Source organism: Melozone crissalis, unplaced genomic scaffold, assembly GCF_028551555.1.
Source record: "Melozone crissalis strain CALT ecotype California unplaced genomic scaffold, PUWL_Pcris_2 ptg000391l_1, whole genome shotgun sequence".
NCBI lineage: Eukaryota > Metazoa > Chordata > Aves > Passeriformes > Passerellidae > Melozone > Melozone crissalis.
In genome coordinates, this window is record NW_026536130.1 from 415,867 (window position 1) to 437,653 (window position 21,787).

Genomic DNA, 21,787 nt, shown 5'->3' on the forward strand with positions numbered 1-21,787 from the left:
ACATCTTAGCAAAAAGCTTTTCCAGTCTGTCTGGCAAGGAGAAACTGTGCCAGCACAGAAAACATCTCCCATCGTGTTCTAGAAGCTGCACGGAGGTCTGCCGAGTGTTTTGCAAGAAGAGAAAGAAAGTTGTCCAAAACAGCTTCCAATCGAATGTTCATGTGAATAGAAAAGGCAGGAGAGTGGTCAGGTACTGTTTTCTCTCAGGTGGCAAGCTGCGCACACAATCGCAGTGTTGTACAGCTTGTTTCATCACCTTTGCGAAGTTGCCGCACTCTCCGGCTCCCGGAGACGAAGAAGCTGCTTCTTTGCGCAAAGACGATTCTGCCGCTCACAGTGCTCTGCGGTGTTTGTCTTCTGCCGAAAGACGCCGGGGAGCGGTGCTTAGCTCTGCAGAGCACCGTACCTTCGTCTTAAGCCTCTCTTCTCGTCTACATCTTAGCAAAAAGCTTTTCCAGTCTGTCTGGCAAGGAGAAACTGTGCCAGCACAAAAAACATCTCCCATCGTGTTCTAGAGGCTGCACGGAGGTCTGCCGAGTGTTTTGCAAGAAGAGAAAGAAAGTTGTCCAAAACAGCTTGCAATCTAATGTTCATGTGAATAGAAAAGGCAGGAGAGTGGTCAGGTACTGTTTTCTCTCAGTTGGCAAGCTGCGCACACAATCGCAGTGTTGTACAGCTTGTTTCATCACCTTTGCCAAGTTGCCGCTCTCTCCGGCTCCCGGAGACCAAGAAGCTGCTTCTTCGCGCAAAGACGATTCTGCCGCTCACAGTGCTCTGCGGTGTGCGTCTTCTGCCGAAAGAGGCCCGGGATCGGTGCTTAGCTCTGCAGAGCACCGTACCTTCGTCTTTAGCCTCTCTTCTCGTCTACATCTTAGCAAAAAGCTTTTCCACTCTGTCTGGCAAGGAGAAACTGTGCCAGCACAGAAAACATCTCCCATCGTGTTCTAGAGGCTGCACGGGGGTCTGCCGAGTGTTTTGCAAGAAGAGAAAGAAAGTTGTCCAAAACAGCTTGCAATCGAATGTTCATGTGATTAGAAAAGGCAGGAGAGTGGTCAGGTACTGTTTTCTCTCAGTTGGCAAGCTGCGCACACAATCGCAGTGTTGTACAGCTTGTTTCATCACCTTTGCCAAGTTGCCGCTCTCTCCGGCTCCCAGAGACGAAGAAGCTGCTTCTTCGCGTAAAGACGATTCTGCCGCTCACAGTGCTCTGCGGTGTGCGCCTTCTGCCGAAAGAGGCCCGGGAGCGGTGCTTAGCTCTGCAGAGCACCGTACCTTCGTCTTTAGCCTCTCTTCTCGTCTACATCTTAGCAAAAAGCTTTTCCACTCTGTCTGGCAGGGAGAAACTGTGCCAGCACAGAAAACATCTCCCATCGTGTTCTAGAGGCTGCACGGAGGTCTGCCGAGTGTTTTGCAAGAAGAGAAAGAAAGTTGTCCAAAATAGCTTGCAATCGAATGTTCATGTGAATAGAAAAGGCAGGAGAGTGGTCAGGTACTGTTTTCTCTCAGTTGGCAAGCTGCGCACACAATCGCAGTGTTGTACAGCTTGTTTCATCACCTTTGCCAAGTTGCCGCTCTCTCCGGCTCCCGGAGACCAAGAAGCTGCTTCTTCGCGCAAAGACGATTCTGCCGCTCACAGTGCTCTTCGGTGTGTGTCGTCTGCCGAAAGAGGCCCGGGAGCGGTGCTTAGCTCTGCAGAGCACCGTACCTTCGTCTTTAGCCTCTCTTCTCGTCTACATCTTAGCAAAAAGCTTTTCCACTCTGTCTGGCAAGGAGAAACTGTGCCAGCACAGAAAACATCTCCCATCGTGTTCTAGAGGCTGCACGGAGGTCTGCCGAGTGTTTTGCAAAAAGAGAAAGAAAGTTGTCCAAAACAGCTTGCAATCGAATGTTCATGTGAATAGAAAAGGCAGGAGAGTGGTCAGGTACTGTTTTCTCTCAGGTGGCAAGCTGCGCACACAATCGCAGTGTTGTACAGCTTGTTTCATCACCTTTGCGAAGTTGCCGCTCTCTCCGGCTCCCAGAGACGAAGAAGCTGCTTCTTCGCGCAAAGACGATTCTGCCGCTCACAGTGCTCTGCGGTGTGCGGCTTCTGCCAAAAGAGGCCCGGGAGCAGTGCTTACCTCTGCAGAGCACCGTACCTTCGTCTTTAGCCTCTCTTCTCGTCTACATCTTAACAAAAAGCATATCCACTCTGTCTGGCAAGGAGAAACTGTGCCAGCACAGAAAACATCTCCCATCGTGTTCTAGAGGCTGCACGGAGGTCTGCCGAGTGTTTTGCAAGAAGAGAAAGAAAGTTGTCCAAAACAGCTTCCAATCGAATGTTCATGTGAATAGAAAAGGCAGGAGAGTGGTCAGGTACTGTTTTCTCTCACTTGGCAAGCTGCGCACACAATCGCAGTGTTGTACAGCTTGTTTCATCACCTTTGCCAAGTTGCCGCTCTCTCCGGCTCCCGGAGACCAAGAAGCTGCTTCTTCGCGCAAAGACGATTCTGCCGCTCACAGTGCTCTGCGGTGTGCGCCTTCTGCCGAAAGAGGTCCGGGAGCGGTGCTTAGCTCTGCAGAGCACCGTACCTTCGTCTTTAGCGTCTCTTCTCGTCTACATCTTAGCAAAAAGCTTTTCCACTCTGTCTGGCAAGGAGAAACTGTGCCAGCACAGAAAACATCTCCCATCGTGTTCTAGAGGCTGCACGGAGGTCTGCCGAGTGTTTTGCAAGAAGAGAAAGAAAGTTGTCCAAAACAGCTTCCAATCGAATGTTCATGTGATTAGAAAAGGCAGGAGAGTGGTCAGGTACTGTTTTCTCTCACTTGGCAAGCTGCGCACACAATCGCAGTGTTGTACAGCTTGTTTCATCACCTTTGCCAAGTTGCCGCTCTCTCCGGCTCCCGGAGACCAAGAAGCTGCTTCTTCGCGCAAAGACGATTCTGCCGCTCACAGTGCTCTGCGGTGTGCGGCTTCCGCCGAAAGAGGCCCGGGGGCGGTGCTTAGCTCTGCAGAGCACCGTACCTTCGTCTTTAGCCTCTCTTCTCGTCTACATCTTAGCAAAAAGCTTTTCCACTCTGTCTGCCAAGGAGAAACTGTGCCAGCACAGAAAACATCTCCCATCGTGTTCTAGAGGCTGCACGGAGGTCTGCCGAGTGTTTTGCAAAAAGAGAAAGAAAGTTGTCCAAAACAGCTTGCAATCGAATGTTCATGTGAATAGAAAAGGCAGGAGAGTGGTCAGGTACTGTTTTCTCTCAGGTGGCAAGCTGCGCACACAATCGCAGTGTTGTACAGCTTGTTTCATCACCTTTGCGAAGTTGCCGCTCTCTCCGGCTCCCAGAGATGAAGAAGCTGCTTCTTCGCGCAAAGACGATTCTGCCGCTCACAGTGCTCTGCGGTGTGCGGCTTCTGCCGAAAGAGGCCCGGGAGCAGTGCTTAGCTCTGCAGAGCACCGTACCTTCGTCTTTAGCCTCTCTTCTCGTCTACATCTTAACAAAAAGCATATCCACTCTGTCTGGCAAGGAGAAACTGTGCCAGCACAGAAAACATCTCCCATCGTGTTCTAGAGGCTGCACGGAGGTCTGCCGAGTGTTTTGCAAGAAGAGAAAGAAAGTTGTCCAAAACAGCTTCCAATCGAATGTTCATGTGATTAGAAAAGGCAGGAGAGTGGTCAGGTACTGTTTTCTCTCACTCGGCAAGCTGCGCACACAATCGCAGTGTTGTACAGGTTGTTTCATCACCTTTGCCAAGTTGCCGCTCTCTCCGGCTCCCGGAGACGAAGAAGCTGCTTCTTCGCGCAAAGACGATTCTGCCGCTCACAGTGCTCTGCGGTGTGCGGCTTCCGCCGAAAGAGGCCCGGGAGCGGTGCTTAGCTCTGCAGAGCACCGTACCTTCGTCTTTAGCCTCTCTTCTCGTCTACATCTTAGCAAAAAGCTTTTCCACTATGTCTGGCAAGGAGAAACTGTGCCAGCACGAAAAACATCTCCCATTGTGTTCTAGAAGCTGCACGGAGTTCTGCCGAGTGTTTTGCAAGAAGAGAAACAAAGTTGTCCAAAACAGCTTGCAATCGAATGTTCATGTGAATAGAAAAGGCAGGAGAGTGGTCAGGTACTGTTTTCTCTCAGTTGGCAAGCTGCGCACACAATCGCAGTGTTGTACAGCTTGTTTCATCACCTTTGCCAAGTTGCCGCTCTCTCCGGCTCCCGGAGACGAAGAAGCTGCTTCTTCGCGCAAAGACGATTCTGCCGCTCACAGTGCTCTGCGGTGTGCGGCTTCTGCCGAAAGAGGCCCGGGAGCGGTGCTTAGCTCTGCAGAGCACCGTACCTTCGTCTTAAGCCTCTCTTCTCGTCTACATCTTAGCAAAAAGCTTTTCCACTCTGTCTGGCAAGGAGAAACTGTACCAGCACAAAAAACATCTCCCATCGTGTTCTAGAGGCTGCACGGAGGTCTGCCGAGTGTTTTGCAAGAAGAGAAAGAAAGTTGTCCAAAACAGCTTCCAATCAAATGTTCATGTGAATAGAAAAGGCAGGAGAGTGGTCAGGTACTGTTTTCTCTCAGTTGGCAAGCTGCGCACACAATCGCAGTGTTGTACAGCTTGTTTCATCACCTTTGCCAAGTTGCCGCTCTCTCCGGCTCCCGGAGACGAAGAAGCTGCTTCTTCGCGCAAAGACGATTCTGCCGCTCACAGTGCTCTGCGGTGTGCGGCTTCTGCCAAAAGAGGCCCGGGAGCGGTGCTTAGCTCTGCAGAGCACCGTACCTTCGTCTTTAGCCTCTCTTCTCGTCTACATCTTAACAAAAAGAATATCCACTCTGTCTGGCAAGGAGAAACTGTGCCAGCACAGAAAACATCTCCCATCGTGTTCTAGAGGCTGCACGGAGGTCTGCCGAGTGTTTTGCAAGAAGAGAAAGAAAGTTGTCCAAAACAGCTTCCAATCGAATGTTCATGTGAATAGAAAAGGCAGGAGAGTGGTCAGGTACTGTTTTCTCTCACTTGGCAAGCTGCGCACACAATCGCAGTGTTGTACAGCTTGTTTCATCACCTTTGCCAAGTTGCCGCTCTCTCCGGCTCCCGGAGACCAAGAAGCTGCTTCTTCGCGCAAAGACGATTCTGCCGCTCACAGTGCTCTGCGGTGTGCGCCTTCTGCCGAAAGAGGTCCGGGAGCGGTGCTTAGCTCTGCAGAGCACCGTACCTTCGTCTTTAGCCTCTCTTCTCGTCTACATCTTAGCAAAAAGCTTTTCCACTCTGTCTGGCAAGGAGAAACTGTGCCAGCACAGAAAACATCTCCCATCGTGTTCTAGAGGCTGCACGGAGTTCTGCCGAGTGTTTTGCAAGAAGAGAAACAAAGTTGTCCAAAACAGCTTGCAATCGAATGTTCATGTGAATAGAAAAGGCAGGAGAGTGGTCAGGTACTGTTTTCTCTCAGTTGGCAAGCTGCGCACACAATCGCAGTGTTGTACAGCTTGTTTCATCACCTTTGCCAAGTTGCCGCTCTCTCCGGCTCCCGGAGACCAAGAAGCTGCTTCTTCGCGCAAAGACGATTCTGCCCCTCACAGTGCTCTGCGGTGTGTGTCTTCTGCCGAAAGAGGCCCGGGAGCGGTGCTTAGCTCTGCAGAGCACCGTACCTTCGTCTTTAGCGTCTCTTCTCGTCTACATCTTAGCAAAAAGCTTTTCCACTCTGTCTGGCAAGGAGAAACTGTGCCAGCACAGAAAACATCTCCCATCGTGTTCTAGAGGCTGCACGGAGGTCTGCCGAGTGTTTTGCAAGAAGAGAAAGAAAGTTGTCCAAAACAGCTTGCAATCATAGGTTCATGTGAATAGAAAAGGCAGTAGAGTGGTCAGGTACTCTTTTCTCTCACTTGGCAAGCTGCGCACACAATCGCAGTGTTGTACAGCTTGTTTCATCACCTTTGCCAAGTTGCCGCTCTCTCCGGCTCCCGGAGACCAAGAAGCTGCTTCTTCGCGCAAAGACGATTCTGCCGCTCACAGTGCTCTGCGGTGTGTGTCTTCTGCCGAAAGAGGTCCGGGAGCTGTGCTTAGCTCTGCAGAGCACCGTACCTTCGTCTTTAGCCTCTCTTCTCGTCTACATCTTAGCAAAAAGCTTTTCCAGTCTGTCTGGCAAGGAGAAACTGTGCCAGCACAGAAAACATCTCCCATCGTGTTCTAGAGGCTGCACGGAGGTCTGCCGAGTGTTTTGCAAGAAGAGAAAGAAAGTTGTCCAAAACAGCTTGCAATCGAATGTTCATGTGAATAGAAAAGGCAGGAGAGTGGTCAGGTACTGTTTTCTCTCACTTGGCCAGCTGCGCACACAATCGCAGTGTTGTACAGCTTGTTTCATCACCTTTGCGAAGTTGCCGCTCTCTCCGGCTCCCGGAGACGAAGAAGCTGCTTCTTCGCGCAAAGACGATTCTGCCGCTCACAGTGCTCTGCGGTGTGCGGCTTCTGCCGAAAGAGGCCCGGGAGCAGTGCTTAGCTCTGCAGAGCACCGTACCTTCGTCTTTAGCCTCTCTTCTCGTCTACATCTTAGCAAAAAGCTTTTCCACTCTGTCTGCCAAGGAGAAACTGTGCCAGCACAGAAAACATCTCCCATCGTGTTCTAGAGGCTGCACGGAGGTCTGCCGAGTGTTTTGCAAGAAGAGAAAGAAAGTTGTCCAAAACAGCTTCCAATCAAATGTTCATGTGAATAGAAAAGGCAGGAGAGTGGTCAGGTACTGTTTTCTCTCAGTTGGCAAGCTGCGCACACAATCGCAGTGTTGTACAGCTTGTTTCATCACCTTTGCCAAGTTGCCGCTCTCTCCGGCTCCCGGAGACCAAGAAGCTGCTTCTTCGCGCAAAGACGATTCTGCCGCTCACAGTGCTCTGCGGTGTGCGCCTTCTGCCGAAAGAGGTCTGGGAGCGGTGCTTAGCTCTGCAGAGCACCGTACCTTCGTCTTTAGCGTCTCTTCTCGTCTACATCTTAGCAAAAAGCTTTTCCTCTCTGTCTGGCAAGGAGAAACTGTGCCAGCACAGAAAACATCTCCCATCGTGTTCTAGAGGCTGCACGGAGGTCTGCCGAGTGTTTTGCAAGAAGAGAAAGAAAGTTGTCCAAAACAGCTTGCAATCGAATGTTCATGTGATTAGAAAAGGCAGGAGAGTGGTCAGGTACTGTTTTCTCTCAGTTGGCAAGCTGCGCACACAATCGCAGTGTTGTACAATTTGTTTCATCACCTTATCCAAATTGGCAAGCTTGGCAAGCTGCGCACACAATCGCAGTGTTGTACAGCTTGTTTCTTCACCTTTGCCAAGTTGCCGCTCTCTCCGGCTCCCGGGGACCAAGAAGCTGCTTCTTCGCGCAAAGACGATTCTGCCGCTCACAGTGCTCTGCGGTGTGCGTCTTCTGCCGAAAGAGGCCCGGGAGCAGTGCTTAGCTCTACAGAGCACCGTACCTTCGTCTTTAGCCTCTCTTCTCGTCTACATCTTAGCAAAAAGCTTTTCCTCTCTGTCTGGCAAGGAGAAACTGTGCCAGCACAGAAAACATCTCCCATCGTGTTCTAGAGGCTGCACGGAGGTCTGCCGAGTGTTTTGCAAGAAGAGAAAGAAAGTTGTCCAAAACAGCTTGCAATCGAATGTTCATGTGATTAGAAAAGGCAGGAGAGTGGTCAGGTACTGTTTTCTCTCACTTGGCAAGCTGCGCACACAATCGCAGTGTTGTACAGCTTGTTTCATCACCTTTGCCAAGTTGCCGCTCTCTCCGGCTCCCGGAGACGAAGAAGCTGCTTCTTCGCGCAAAGACGATTCTGTCGCTCACAGTGCTCTGCGGTGTGCGGCTTCTGCCGAAAGAGGCCACGGGGTGGTGCTTGGCTCTGCAGAGCACCCTACCTCCGTCTTTAGCCTCTCTTCTCGTCTACATCTTAGCAAAAAGCTTTTCCACTCTGTCTGGCAAGGAGAAACTGTGCCAGCACAGAAAACATCTCCCATCGTGTTCTAGAGGCTGCACGGAGGTCTGCCGAGTGTTTTGCAAGAAGAGAAAGAAAGTTGTCCAAAACAGCTTGCAATCAAAGGTTCATGTGAATAGAAAAGGCAGGAGAGTGGTCAGGTACTGTTTTCTCTCACTTGGCAAGCTGCGCACACAATCGCAGTGTTGTACAGCTTGTTTCATCACCTTTGCCAAGTTGCCGCTCTCCGGCTACCGGAGACGAAGAAGCTGCTTCTTCGCGCAAAGACGGTTCTCCTGCTCACAGTGCTCTGCGGTGTGCGGCTTCTGCCGAAAGAGGCCCAGGAGCGGTGCTTAGCTCTACAGAGCACCGTACCTTCGTCTTTAGCCTCTCTTCTCGTCTACATCTTAACAAAAAGCATATCCACTCTGTCTGGCAAGGAGAAACTGTGCCAGAACAGAAAAAAACCCCCATCGTGTTCTAGAAGCTGCACGGAGGTCTGCCGAGTGTTTCGCAAGAAGTTAAAGAAAGTTGTCCAAAACAGCTTGCAATCGAATGTTCATGTGAATAGAAAAGGCAGGAGAGTGGTCAGGTACTGATTTCTCTCAGTTGGCAAGCTGCGCACACAATCGCAGTGTTGTACAGCTTGTTTCATCACCTTTGCCAAGTTGCCGCTCTCTCCGGCTCCCGGAGACGAAGAAGCTGCTTCTTCGCGCAAATACGATTCTGCCGCTCACAGTGCTCTGCGGTGTGTGTCTTCTGCCGAAAGAGGCCCGGGAGCTGTGCTTAGCGCTGCAGAGCACCGTACCTTCGTCTTTAGCCTCTCTTCTCGTCTACATCTTAGCAAAAAGCTTTTCCTCTCTGTCTGGCATGGAGAAACTGTGCCAGCACAGAAAACATCTCCCATCGTGTTCTAGAGGCTGCACGGGGGTCTGCCGAGTGTTTTGCAAGAAGAGAAAGAAAGTTGCCCAAAACAGCTCGCAATCGACTGTTCATGTGAATAGAAAAGGCAGGAGAGTGGTCAGGTACTGTTTTCTCTCAGTTGGCAAGCTGCGCACACAATCGCAGTGTTGTACAGCTTGTTTCATCACCTTTGCCAAGTTGCCGCTCTCTCCGGCTCCCGGAGACGAAGAAGCTGCTTCTTCGCGTAAAGACGATTCTGCCGCTCACAGTGCTCTGCGGTGTGCGCCTTCTGCCGAAAGAGGCCCGGGAGCGGTGCTTAGCTCTGCAGAGCACCGTACCTTCGTCTTTAGCCTCTCTTCTCGTCTACATCTTAGCAAAAAGCTTTTCCACTCTGTCTGGCAAGGAGAAACTGTGCCAGCACAAAAAACATCTCCCATCGTGTTCTAGAGGCTGCACGGAGGTCTGCCGAGTGTTTTGCAAGAAGAGAAAGAAAGTTGTCCAAAACAGCTTGCAATCGAATGTTCATGTGAATAGAAAAGGCAGGAGAGTGGTCAGGTACTGTTTTCTCTCACTTGGCAAGCTGCGCACACAATCGCAGTGTTGTACAGCTTGTTTCATCACCTTTGCCAAGTTGCCGCTCTCTCCGGCTCCCGGAGACCAAGAAGCTGCTTCTTCGCGCAAAGACGATTCTGCCGCTCACAGTGCTCTGCGGTGTGCGTCTTCTGCCGAAAGAGGCCCGGGAGCGGTGCTTAGCTCTGCAGAGCACCGTACCTTCGTCTTTAGCCTCTCTTCTCGTCTACATCTTAGCAAAAAGCTTTTCCACTCTGTCTGGCAAGGAGAAACTGTGCCAGCACAGAAAACATCTCCCATCGTGTTCTAGAGGCTGCACGGAGGTCTGCCGAGTGTTTTGCAAGAAGAGAAAGAAAGTTGTCCAAAACAGCTTGCAATCGAATGTTCATGTGAATAGAAAAGGCAGGAGAGTGGTCAGGTACTGTTTTCTCTCACTTGGCAAGCTGCGCACACAATCGCAGTGTTGTACAGCTTGTTTCATCACCTTTGCCAAGTTGCCGCTCTCTCCGGCTCCCGGAGACCAAGAAGCTGCTTCTTCGCGCAAAGACGATTCTGCCGCTCACAGTGCTCTGCGGTGTGCGTCTTCTGCCGAAAGAGGCCCGGGAGCGGTGCTTAGCTCTGCAGAGCACCGTACCTTCGTCTTTAGCCTCTCTTCTCGTCTACATCTTAGCAAAAAGCTTTTCCACTCTGTCTGGCAAGGAGAAACTGTGCCAGCACAGAAAACATCTCCCATCGTGTTCTAGAGGCTGCACGGAGGTCTGCCGAGTGTTTTGCAAGAAGAGAAAGAAAGTTGTCCAAAACAGCTTGCAATCAAATGTTCATGTGAATAGAAAAGGCAGGAGAGTGGTCAGGTACTGTTTTCTCTCAGTTGGCAAGCTGCGCACACAATCGCAGTGTTGTACAGCTTGTTTCATCACCTTTGCCAAGTTGCCGCTCTCTCCGGCTCCCGGAGACCAAGAAGCTGCTTCTTCGCGCAAAGACGATTCTGCCGCTCACAGTGCTCTGCGGTGTGCGTCTTCTGCCGAAAGAGGCCCGGGAGCGGTGCTTAGCTCTGCAGAGCACCGTACCTTCGTCTTTAGCCTCTCTTCTCGTCTACATCTTAGCAAAAAGCTTTTCCACTCTGTCTGGCAAGGAGAAACTGTGCCAGCACAGAAAACATCTCCCATCGTGTTCTAGAGGCTGCACGGAGGTCTGCCGAGTGTTTTGCAAGAAGAGAAAGAAAGTTGTCCAAAACAGCTTGCAATCGAATGTTCATGTGAATAGAAAAGGCAGGAGAGTGGTCAGGTACTGTTTTCTCTCAGTTGGCAAGCTGCGCACACAATCGCAGTGTTGTACAGCTTGTTTCATCACCTTTGCCAAGTTGCCGCTCTCTCTGGCTCCCGGAGACGAAGAAGCTGCTTCTTCGCGCAAAGACGATTCTGCCGCTCACAGTGCTCTGCGGTGTGCGGCTTCTGCCGAAAGAGGCCCGGGAGCGGTGCTTAGCTCTGCAGAGCACCGTACCTTCGTCTTTAGCCTCTCTTCTCGTCTACATCTTAGCAAAAAGCTTTTCCAGTCTGTCTGGCAAGGAGAAACTGTGCCAGCACAGAAAACATCTCCCATCGTGTTCTAGAAGCTGCACGGAGGTCTGCCGAGTGTTTTGCAAGAAGAGAAAGAAAGTTGTCCAAAACAGCTTCCAATCGAATGTTCATGTGATTAGAAAAGGCAGGAGAGTGGTCAGGTACTGTTTTCTCTCACTTGGCAAGCTGCGCACACAATCGCAGTGTTGTACAGCTTGTTTCATCACCTTTGCCAAGTTGCCGCTCTCTCCGGCTCCCGGAGACGAAGAAGCTGCTTCTTCGCGCAAAGACGATTCTGCCGCTCACAGTGCTCTGCGGTGTGTGTCTTCGGCCGAAAGAGGTCCGGGAGCTGTGCTTAGCTCTGCAGAGCACCGTACCTTCGTCTTTAGCCTCTCTTCTCGTCTACATCTTAGCAAAAAGCTTTTCCACTCTGTCTGGCAAGGAGAAACTGTGCCAGCACAGAAAACATCTCCCATCGTGTTCTAGAGGCTGCACGGAGGTCTGCCGAGTGTTTTGCAAGAAGAGAAAGAAAGTTGTCCAAAACAGCTTGCAATCGAATGTTCATGTGATTAGAAAAGGCAGGAGAGTGGTCAGGTACTGCATTCTCTCAGTTGGCAAGCTGCGCACACAATCGCAGTGTTGTACAGCTTGTTTCATCACCTTTGCCAAGTTGCCGCTCTCTCCAGCTCCCGGTGACGAAGAAGCTGCTTCTTCGCGCCAAGACGATTCTGCCCATCACAGTGCTCTGCGGTGTGTGTCTTCTGCCGAAAGAGGCCCGGGAGCGGTGCTTAGCTCTGCAGAGCCCCGTAACTTCGTCTTTAGCCTCTCTTCTCGTCTACATCTTAGCAAAAAGCTTTTCCACTCTGTCTGGCAAGGAGAAACTGTGCCAGCACAAAAAACATCTCCCATCGTGTTCTAGAGGCTGCACGGAGGTCTGCCGAGTGTTTTGCAAGAAGAGAAAGAAAGTTGTCCAAAACAGCTTGCAATCGAATGTTCATGTGAATAGAAAAGGCAGGAGAGTGGTCAGGTACTGTTTTCTCTCACTTGGCAAGCTGCGCACACAATCGCAGTGTTGTACAGCTTGTTTCATCACCTTTGCCAAGTTGCCGCTCTCTCCGGCTCCCGGAGACCAAGAAGCTGCTTCTTCGCGCAAAGACGATTCTGCCGCTCACAGTGCTCTGCGGTGTGCGTCTTCTGCCGAAAGAGGCCCGGGAGCGGTGCTTAGCTCTGCAGAGCACCGTACCTTCGTCTTTAGCCTCTCTTCTCGTCTACATCTTAGCAAAAAGCTTTTCCACTCTGTCTGGCAAGGAGAAACTGTGCCAGCACAGAAAACATCTCCCATCGTGTTCTAGAGGCTGCACGGAGGTCTGCCGAGTGTTTTGCAAGAAGAGAAAGAAAGTTGTCCAAAACAGCTTGCAATCGAATGTTCATGTGAATAGAAAAGGCAGGAGAGTGGTCAGGTACTGTTTTCTCTCACTTGGCAAGCTGCGCACACAATCGCAGTGTTGTACAGCTTGTTTCATCACCTTTGCCAAGTTGCCGCTCTCTCCGGCTCCCGGAGACCAAGAAGCTGCTTCTTCATGCAAAGACGATTCTGCCGCTCACAGTGCTCTGCGGTGTGCGTCTTCTGCCGAAAGAGGCCCGGGAGCGGTGCTTAGCTCTGCAGAGCACCGTACCTTCGTCTTTAGCCTCTCTTCTCGTCTACATCTTAGCAAAAAGCTTTTCCACTCTGTCTGCCAAGGAGAAACTGTGCCAGCACAGAAAACATCTCCCATCGTGTTCTAGAGGCTGCACAGAGGTCTGCCGAGTGTTTTGCAAGAAGAGAAAGAAAGTTGTCCAAAACAGCTTGCAATCAAATGTTCATGTGAATAGAAAAGGCAGGAGAGTGGTCAGGTACTGTTTTCTCTCACTTGGCAAGCTGCGCACACAATCGCAGTGTTGTACAGCTTGTTTCATCACCTTTGCCAAGTTGCCGCTCTCTCCGGCTCCCGGAGACCAAGAAGCTGCTTCTTCGCGCAAAGACGATTCTGCCGCTCACAGTGCTCTGCGGTGTGCGCCTTCTGCCGAAAGAGGCCCGGGAGCGGTGCTTAGCTCTGCAGAGCACCGTACCTTCGTCTTTAGCCTCTCTTCTCGTCTACATCTTAGCAAAAAGCTTTTCCAGTCTTTCTGGCAAGGAGAAACTGTGCCAGCACAGAAAACATCTCCCATCGTGTTTTAGAAGCTGCACGGAGGTCTGCCGAGTGTTTTGCAAGAAGAGAAAGAAAGTTGTCCAAAACAGCTTCCAATCGAATGTTCATGTGATTAGAAAAGGCAGGAGAGTGGTCAGGTACTGTTTTCTCTCACTTGGCAAGCTGCGCACACAATCGCAGTGTTGTACAGCTTGTTTCATCACCTTTGCCAAGTTGCCGCTCTCTCCGGCTCCCGGAGACGAAGAAGCTGCTTCTTCGCGCAAAGACGATTCTGCCGCTCACAGTGCTCTGCGGTGTGTGTCTTCGGCCGAAAGAGGTCCGGGAGCAGTGCTTAGCTCTGCAGAGCACCGTACCTTCGTCTTTAGCCTCTCTTCTCGTCTACATCTTAGCAAAAAGCTTTTCCACTCTGTCTGGCAAGGAGAAACTGTGCCAGCACAGAAAACATCTCCCATCGTGTTCTAGAGGCTGCACGGAGGTCTGCCGAGTGTTTTGCAAGAAGAGAAAGAAAGTTGTCCAAAACAGCTTGCAATCGAATGTTCATGTGATTAGAAAAGGCAGGAGAGTGGTCAGGTACTGTTTTCTCTCAGTTGGCAAGCTGCGCACACAATCGCAGTGTTGTACAGCTTGTTTCATCACCTTTGCGAAGTTGCCGCTCTCTCCGGCCCCCGGTGACGAAGAAGCTGCTTCTTCGCGCCAAGACGATTCTGCCGCTCACAGTGCTCTGCGGTGTGTGTCTTCTGCCGAAAGAGGCCCGGGAGCGGTGCTTAGCTCTGCAGAGCACCGTACCTTCGTCTTTAGCCTCTCTTCTCGTCTACATCTTAGCAAAAAGCTTTTCCACTCTGTCTGGCAAGGAGAAACTGTGCCAGCACAAAAAACATCTCCCATCGTGTTCTAGAGGCTGCACGGAGGTCTGCCGAGTGTTTTGCAAGAAGAGAAAGAAAGTTGTCCAAAATAGCTTGCAATCGAATGTTCATGTGAATAGAAAAGGCAGGAGAGTGGTCAGGTACTGTTTTCTCTCACTTGGCAAGCTGCGCACACAATCGCAGTGTTGTACAGCTTGTTTCATCACGTTTGCCAAGTTGCCGCTCTCTCCGGCTCCCGGAGACGAAGAAGCTGCTTCTTTGCGCAAAGACGATTCTGCCGCTCACAGTGCTCTTCAGTGTGTGTCGTCTGCCGAAAGAGGCCCGGGAGCGGTGCTTAGCTCTGCAGAGCACCGTACCTTCGTCTTTAGCCTCTCTTCTCGTCTACATCTTAGCAAAAAGCTTTTCCACTCTGTCTGGCAAGGAGAAACTGTGCCAGCACAGAAAACATCTCCCATCGTGTTCTAGAGGCTGCACGGAGGTCTGCCGAGTGTTTTGCAAGAAGAGAAAGAAAGTTGTCCAAAACAGCTTCCAATCGAATGTTCATGTGAATAGAAAAGGCAGGAGAGTGGTCAGGTACTGTTTTCTCTCACTTGGCAAGCTGCGCACACAATCGCAGTGTTGTACAGCTTGTTTCATCACCTTTGCCAAGTTGCCGCTCTCCGGCTACCGGAGACGAAGAAGCTGCTTCTGCGCGCAAAGACGGTTCTCCTGCTCACAGTACTCTGCGGTGTGCGGCTTCTGCCGAAAGAGGCCCAGGAGCGGTGCTTAGCTCTGCAGAGCACCGTACCTTCGTCTTTAGCCTCTCTTCTCGTCTACATCTTAACAAAAAGCATATCCACTCTGTCTGGCAAGGAGAAACTGTGCCAGCACAGAAAATATCCCCCATCGTGTTCTAGAAGCTGCACGGAGGTCAGCCGAGTGTTTTGCAAGAAGTGAAAGCAAGTTGTCCAAAACAGCTTGCAATCGAATGTTCATGTGAATAGAAAAGGCAGGAGAGTGGTTAGGTACTGATTTCTCTCAGTTGGCAAGCTGCGCACACAATCGCAGTGTTGTACAGCTTGTTTCATCACCTTTGCCAAGTTGCCGCTCTCTCCGGCTCCCGGAGACGAAGAAGCTGCTTCTTCGCGCAAATACGATTCTGCCGCTCACAGTGCTCTGCGGTGTGTGTCTTCTGCCGAAAGAGGCCCGGGAGCTGTGCTTAGCGCTGCAGAGCACCGTACCTTCGTCTTTAGCCTCTCTTCTCGTCTACATCTTAGCAAAAAGCTTTTCCACTCTGTCTGGCAAGGAGAAACTGTGCCAGCACAGAAAACATCTCCCATCGTGTTCTAGAGGCTGCACGGAGGTCTGCCGAGTGTTTTGCAAGAAGAGAAAGAAAGTTGTCCAAAACAGCTTGCAATCGAATGTTCATGTGATTAGAAAAGGCAGGAGAGTGGTCAGGTACTGTTTTCTCTCAGTTGGCAAGCTGCGCACACAATCGCAGTGTTGTACAGCTTGTTTCATCACCTTTGCGAAGTTGCCGCTCTCTCCGGCCCCCGGTGACGAAGAAGCTGCTTCTTCGCGCCAAGACGATTCTGCCCCTCACAGTGCTCTGCGGTGTGTGTCTTCTGCCGAAAGAGGCCCGGGAGCGGTGCTTAGCTCTGCAGAGCACCGTACCTTCGTCTTTAGCCTCTCTTCTCGTCTACATCTTAGCAAAAAGCTTTTCCACTCTGTCTGGCAAGGAGAAACTGTGCCAGCACAAAAAACATCTCCCATCGTGTTCTAGAGGCTGCACGGAGGTCTGCCGAGTGTTTTGCAAGAAGAGAAAGAAAGTTGTCCAAAATAGCTTGCAATCGAATGTTCATGTGAATAGAAAAGGCAGGAGAGTGGTCAGGTACTGTTTTCTCTCACTTGGCAAGCTGCGCACACAATCGCAGTGTTGTACAGCTTGTTTCATCACCTTTGCCAAGTTGCCGCTCTCTCCGGCTCCCGGAGACGAAGAAGCTGCTTCTTTGCGCAAAGACGATTCTGCCGCTCACAGTGCTCTTCAGTGTGTGTCGTCTGCCGAAAGAGGCCCGGGAGCGGTGCTTAGCTCTGCAGAGCACCGTACCTTCGTCTTTAGCCTCTCTTCTCGTCTACATCTTAGCAAAAAGCTTTTCCACTCTGTCTGGCAAGGAGAAACTGTGCCAGCACAGAAAACATCTCCCATCGTGTTCTAGAGGCTGCACGGAGGTCTGCCGAGTGTTTTGCAAGAAGAGAAAGAAAGTTGTCCAAAACAGCTTCCAATCGAATGTTCATGTGAATAGAAAAGGCAGGAGAGTGGTCAGGTACTGTTTTCTCTCAGGTGGCAAGCTGCGCACACAATCGCAGTGTTGTACAGCTTGTTTCATCACCTTTGCCAAGTTGCCGCTCTCTCCGGCTCCCAGAGACGAAGAAGCTGCTTCTTCGCGCAAAGACGATTCTGCCGCTCACAGTGCTCTGCGGTGTGCGCCTTCTGCCGAAAGAGGCCCGGGAGCAGTGCTTAGCTCTACAGAGCACCGTACCTTCGTCTTTAGCCTCTCTTCTCGTCTACATCTTAGCAAAAAGCTTTTCCACTCTGTCTGCCAAGGAGAAACTGTGCCAGCACAGAAAACATCTCCCATCGTGTTCTAGAGGCTGCACGGAGGTCTGCCGAGTGTTTTGCAAGAAGAGAAAGAAAGTTGTCCAAAACAGCTTGCAATCGAAGGTTCATGTGAATAGAAAAGGCAGGAGAGTGGTCAGGTACTGTTTTCTCTCACTTGGCAAGCTGCGCACACAATCGCAGTGTTGTACAGCTTGTTTCATCACCTTTGCCAAGTTGCCGCTCTCCGGCTACCGGAGACGAAGAAGCTGCTTCTGCGCGCAAAGACGGTTCTCCTGCTCACAGTACTCTGCGGTGTGCGGCTTCTGCCGAAAGAGGCCCAGGAGCGGTGCTTAGCTCTGCAGAGCACCGTACCTTCGTCTTTAGCCTCTCTTCTCGTCTACATCTTAACAAAAAGCATATCCACTCTGTCTGGCAAGGAGAAACTGTGCTAGCACAGAAAATATCCCCCATCGTGTTCTAGAAGCTGCACGGAGGTCAGCCGAGTGTTTTGCAAGAAGTGAAAGCAAGTTGTCCAAAACAGCTTGCAATCGAATGTTCATGTGAATAGAAAAGGCAGGAGAGTGGTCAGGTACTGATTTCTCTCAGTTGGCAAGCTGCGCACACAATCGCAGTGTTGTACAGCTTGTTTCATCACCTTTGCCAAGTTGCCGCTCTCTCCGGCTCCCGGAGACGAAGAAGCTGCTTCTTCGCGCAAATACGATTCTGCCGCTCACAGTGCTCTGCGGTGTGTGTCTTCTGCCGAAAGAGGCCCGGGAGCTGTGCTTAGCGCTGCAGAGCACCGTACCTTCGTCTTTAGCCTCTCTTCTCGTCTACATCTTAGCAAAAAGCTTTTCCTCTCTGTCTGGCATGGAGAAACTGTGGAAGCACAGAAAAGATCTCCCATCGTGTTCTAGAGGCTGCACGGAGGTCTGCCGAGTGTTTTGGAAGAAGAGAAAGAAAGTTGTCCAAAACAGCTCGCAATCGACTGTTCATGTGAATAGAAAAGGCAGGAGAGTGGTCAGGTACTGTTTTCTCTCAGTTGGCAAGCTGCGCACACAATCGCAGTGTTGTACAGCTTGTTTCATCACCTTTGCGAAGTTGCCGCTCTCTCCGGCTCCCGGAGACGAAGAAGCTGCTTCTTCGCGCAAAGACGATTCTGCCGCTCACAGTGCTCTGCGGTGTGCGCCTTCTGCCGAAAGAGGCCCGGGAGCAGTGCTTAGCTCTACAGAGCACCGTACCTTCGTCTTTAGCCTCTCTTCTCGTCTACATCTTAGCAAAAAGCTTTTCCACTCTGTCTGGCAAGGAGAAACTGTGCCAGCACAAAAAACATCTCCCATCGTGTTTTAGAAGCTGCACGGAGGTCTGCCGAGTGTTTTGCAAGAAGAGAAAGAAAGTTGTCCAAAACAGCTTGCAATCGAATGTTCATGTGAATAGAAAAGGCAGGAGAGTGGTCAGGTACTGTTTTCTCTCAGGTGGCAAGCTGCGCACACAATCGCAGTGTTGTACAGCTTGTTTCATCACCTTTGCGAAGTTGCCGCTCTCTCCGGCTCCCGGAGACGAAGAAGCTGCTTCTTTGCGCAAAGACGATTCTGCCGCTCACAGTGCTCTGCGGTGTTTGTCTTCTGCCGAAAGAGGCCCGGGAGCGGTGCTTAGCTCTGCAGAGCACCGTACCTTCGTCTTAAGCCTCTCTTCTCATCTACATCTTAGCAAAAAGCTTTTCCACTCTGTCTGGCAAGGAGAAACTGTGCCAGCACAAAAAACATCTCCCATCGTGTTCTAGAGGCTGCACGGAGGTCTGCCGAGTGTTTTGCAAGAAGAGAAAGAAAGTTGTCCAAAACAGCTTGCAATCAAATGTTCATGTGAATAGAAAAGGCAGGAGAGTGGTCAGGTACTGTTTTCTCTCAGTTGGCAAGCTGCGCACACAATCGCAGTGTTGTACAGCTTGTTTCATCACCTTTGCCAAGTTGCCGCTCTCTCCGGCTCCCGGAGACCAAGAAGCTGCTTCTTCGCGCAAAGACGATTCTGCCGCTCACAGTGCTCTGCGGTGTGCGTCTTCTGCCGAAAGAGGCCCGGGAGCGGTGCTTAGCTCTGCAGAGCACCGTACCTTCGTCTTTAGCCTCTCTTCTCGTCTACATCTTAGCAAAAAGCTTTTCCAGTCTGTCTGGCAAGGAGAAACTGTGCCAGCACAGAAAACATCTCCCATCGTGTTCTAGACGCTGCACGGGGGTCTGCCGAGTGTTTTGCAAGAAGAGAAAGAAAGTTGTCCAAAACAGCTTGCAATCGAATGTTCATGTGAATAGAAAAGGCAGGAGAGTGGTCAGGTACTGTTTTCTCTCACTTGGCAAGCTGCGCACACAATCGCAGTGTTGTACAGCTTGTTTCATCACCTTTGCCAAGTTGCCGCTATCTCCGGCTCCCGGAGACGAAGAAGCTGCTTCTTTGCGCAAAGACGATTCTGCCGCTCACAGTGCTCTTCAGTGTGTGTCGTCTGCCGAAAGAGGCCCGGGAGCGGTGCTTAGCTCTGCAGAGCACCGTACCTTCGTCTTTAGCCTCTCTTCTCGTCTACATCTTAGCAAAAAGCTTTTCCACTCTGTCTGGCAAGGAGAAACTGTGCCAGCACAGAAAACATCTCCCATCGTGTTCTAGAGGCTGCACGGAGGTCTGCCGAGTGTTTTGCAAGAAGAGAAAGAAAGTTGTCCAAAACAGCTTGCAATCGAATGTTCATGTGAATAGAAAAGGCAGGAGAGTGGTCAGGTACTGTTTTCTCTCACTTGGCAAGCTGCGCACACAATCGCAGCGTTGTACAGCTTGTTTCATCACCTTTGCCAAGTTGCCGCTCTCTCCGGCTCCCGGAGACCAAGAAGCTGCTTCTTCGCGCAAAGACGATTCTGCCGCTCACAGTGCTCTGCGGTGTGCGCCTTCTGCCGAAAGAGGTCCGGGAGCGGTGCTTAGCTCTGCAGAGCACCGTACCTTCGTCTTTAGCATCTCTTCTCGTCTACATCTTAGCAAAAAGCTTTTCCTCTCTGTCTGGCAAGGAGAAACTGTGCCAGCACAGAAAACATCTCCCATCGTGTTCTAGAGGCTGCACGGAGGTCTGCCGAGTGTTTTGCAAGAAGAGAAAGAAAGTTGTCCAAAACAGCTTGCAATTGAATGTTCATGTGAATAGAAAAGGCAGGAGAGTGGTCAGGTACTGTTTTCTCTCAGTTGGCAAGCTGCGCACACAATCGCAGTGTTGTACAGCTTGTTTCATCACGTTTGCCAAGTTGCCGCTCTCTCCGGCTCCCGGAGACCAAGAAGCTGCTTCTTCGCGCAAAGACGATTCTGCCGCTCACAGTGCTCTGCGGTGTGCGCCTTCTGCCGAAAGAGGCCCGGGAGCGGTGCTTAGCTCTGCAGAGCACCGTACCTTCGTCTTTAGCCTCTCTTCTCGTCTACATCTTAGCAAAAAGCTTTTCCACTCTGTCTGGCAAGGAGAAACTGTGCCAGCACAGAAAACATCTCCCATCGTGTTCTAGAGGCTGCACGGAGGTCTGCCGAGTGTTTTGCAAGAAGAGAAAGAAAGTTGTCCAAAACAGCTTGCAATCGAATGTTCATGTGATTAGAAAAGGCAGGAGAGTGGTCAGGTACTGTTTTCTCTCACTTGGCAAGCTGCGCACACAATCGCAGTGTTGTACAGCTTGTTTCATCACCTTTGCCAAGTTGCCGCTCTCTCCGGCTCCCGGAGACGAAGAAGCTACTTCTTCGCGCAAAGACGATTCTGCCGCTCACAGTGCTCTGCGGTGTGCGGCTTCCGCCGAAAGAGGCCCGGGAGCGGTGCTTCGCTCTGCAGAGCACCGTACCTTCGTCTTTAGCCTCTCTTCTCGTCTACATCTTAGCAAAAAGCTTTTCCACTCTGTCTGGCAAGGAGAAACTGTGCCAGCACAAAAAACATCTCCCATCGTGTTCTAGAAGCTGCACGGAGTTCTGCCGAGTGTTTTGCAAGAAGAGAAAGAAAGTTGTCCAAAACAGCTTGCAATCAAATGTTCATGTGAATAGAAAAGGCAGGAGAGTGGTCAGGTACTGTTTTCTCTCACTTGGCAAGCTGCGCACACAATCGCAGTGTTGTACAGCTTGTTTCATCACCTTTGCCAAGTTGCCGCTCTCTCCGGCTCCCGGAGACCAAGAAGCTGCTTCTTCGCGCAAAGACGATTCTGCCGCTCACAGTGCTCTGCGGTGTGCGTCTTCTGCCGAAAGAGGCCCGGGAGCGGTGCTTAGCTCTGCAGAGCACCGTACCTTCGTCTTTAGCCTCTCTTCTCGTCTACATCTTAGCAAAAAGCTTTTCCACTCTGTCTGGCAAGGAGAAACTGTGCCAGCACAGAAAACATCTCCCATCGTGTTCTAGAGGCTGCACGGGGGTCTGCCGAGTGTTTTGCAAGAAGAGAAAGAAAGTTGTCCAAAACAGCTTGCAATCGAATGTTCATGTGATTAGAAAAGGCAGGAGAGTGGTCAGGTACTGTTTTCTCTCACTTGGCAAGCTGCGCACACAATCGCAGTGTTGTACAGCTTGTTTCATCACCTTTGCCAAGTTGCCGCTCTCTCCGGCTCCCGGAGACCAAGAAGCTGCTTCTTCGCGCAAAGACGATTCTGCCGCTCACAGTGCTCTGCGGTGTGCGCCTTCTGCCGAAAGAGGTCCGGGAGCGGTGCTTAGCTCTGCAGAGCACCGTACCTTCGTCTTTAGCATCTCTTCTCGTCTACATCTTAGCAAAAAGCTTTTCCTCTCTGTCTGGCAAGGAGAAACTGTGCCAGCACAGAAAACATCTCCCATCGTGTTCTAGAGGCTGCACGGAGGTCTGCCGAGTGTTTTGCAAGAAGAGAAAGAAAGTTGTCCAAAACAGCTTCCAATCGAATGTTCAAGTGAATAGAAAAGGCAGGAGAGTGGTCAGGTACTGTTTTCTCTCAGTTGGCAAGCTGCGCACACAATCGCAGTGTTGTACAGCTTGTTTCATCACCTTTGCCAAGTTGCCGCTATCTCCGGCTCCCGGAGACCAAGAAGCTGCTTCTTCGCGCAAAGACGATTCTGCCGCTCACAGTGCTCTTCAGTGTGTGTCGTCTGCCGAAAGAGGCCCGGGAGCGGTGCTTAGCTCTGCAGAGCACCGTACCTTCGTCTTTAGCCTCTCTTCTCGTCTACATCTTAGCAAAAAGCTTTTCCACTCTGTCTGGCAAGGAGAAACTGTGCCAGCACAGAAAACATCTCCCATCGT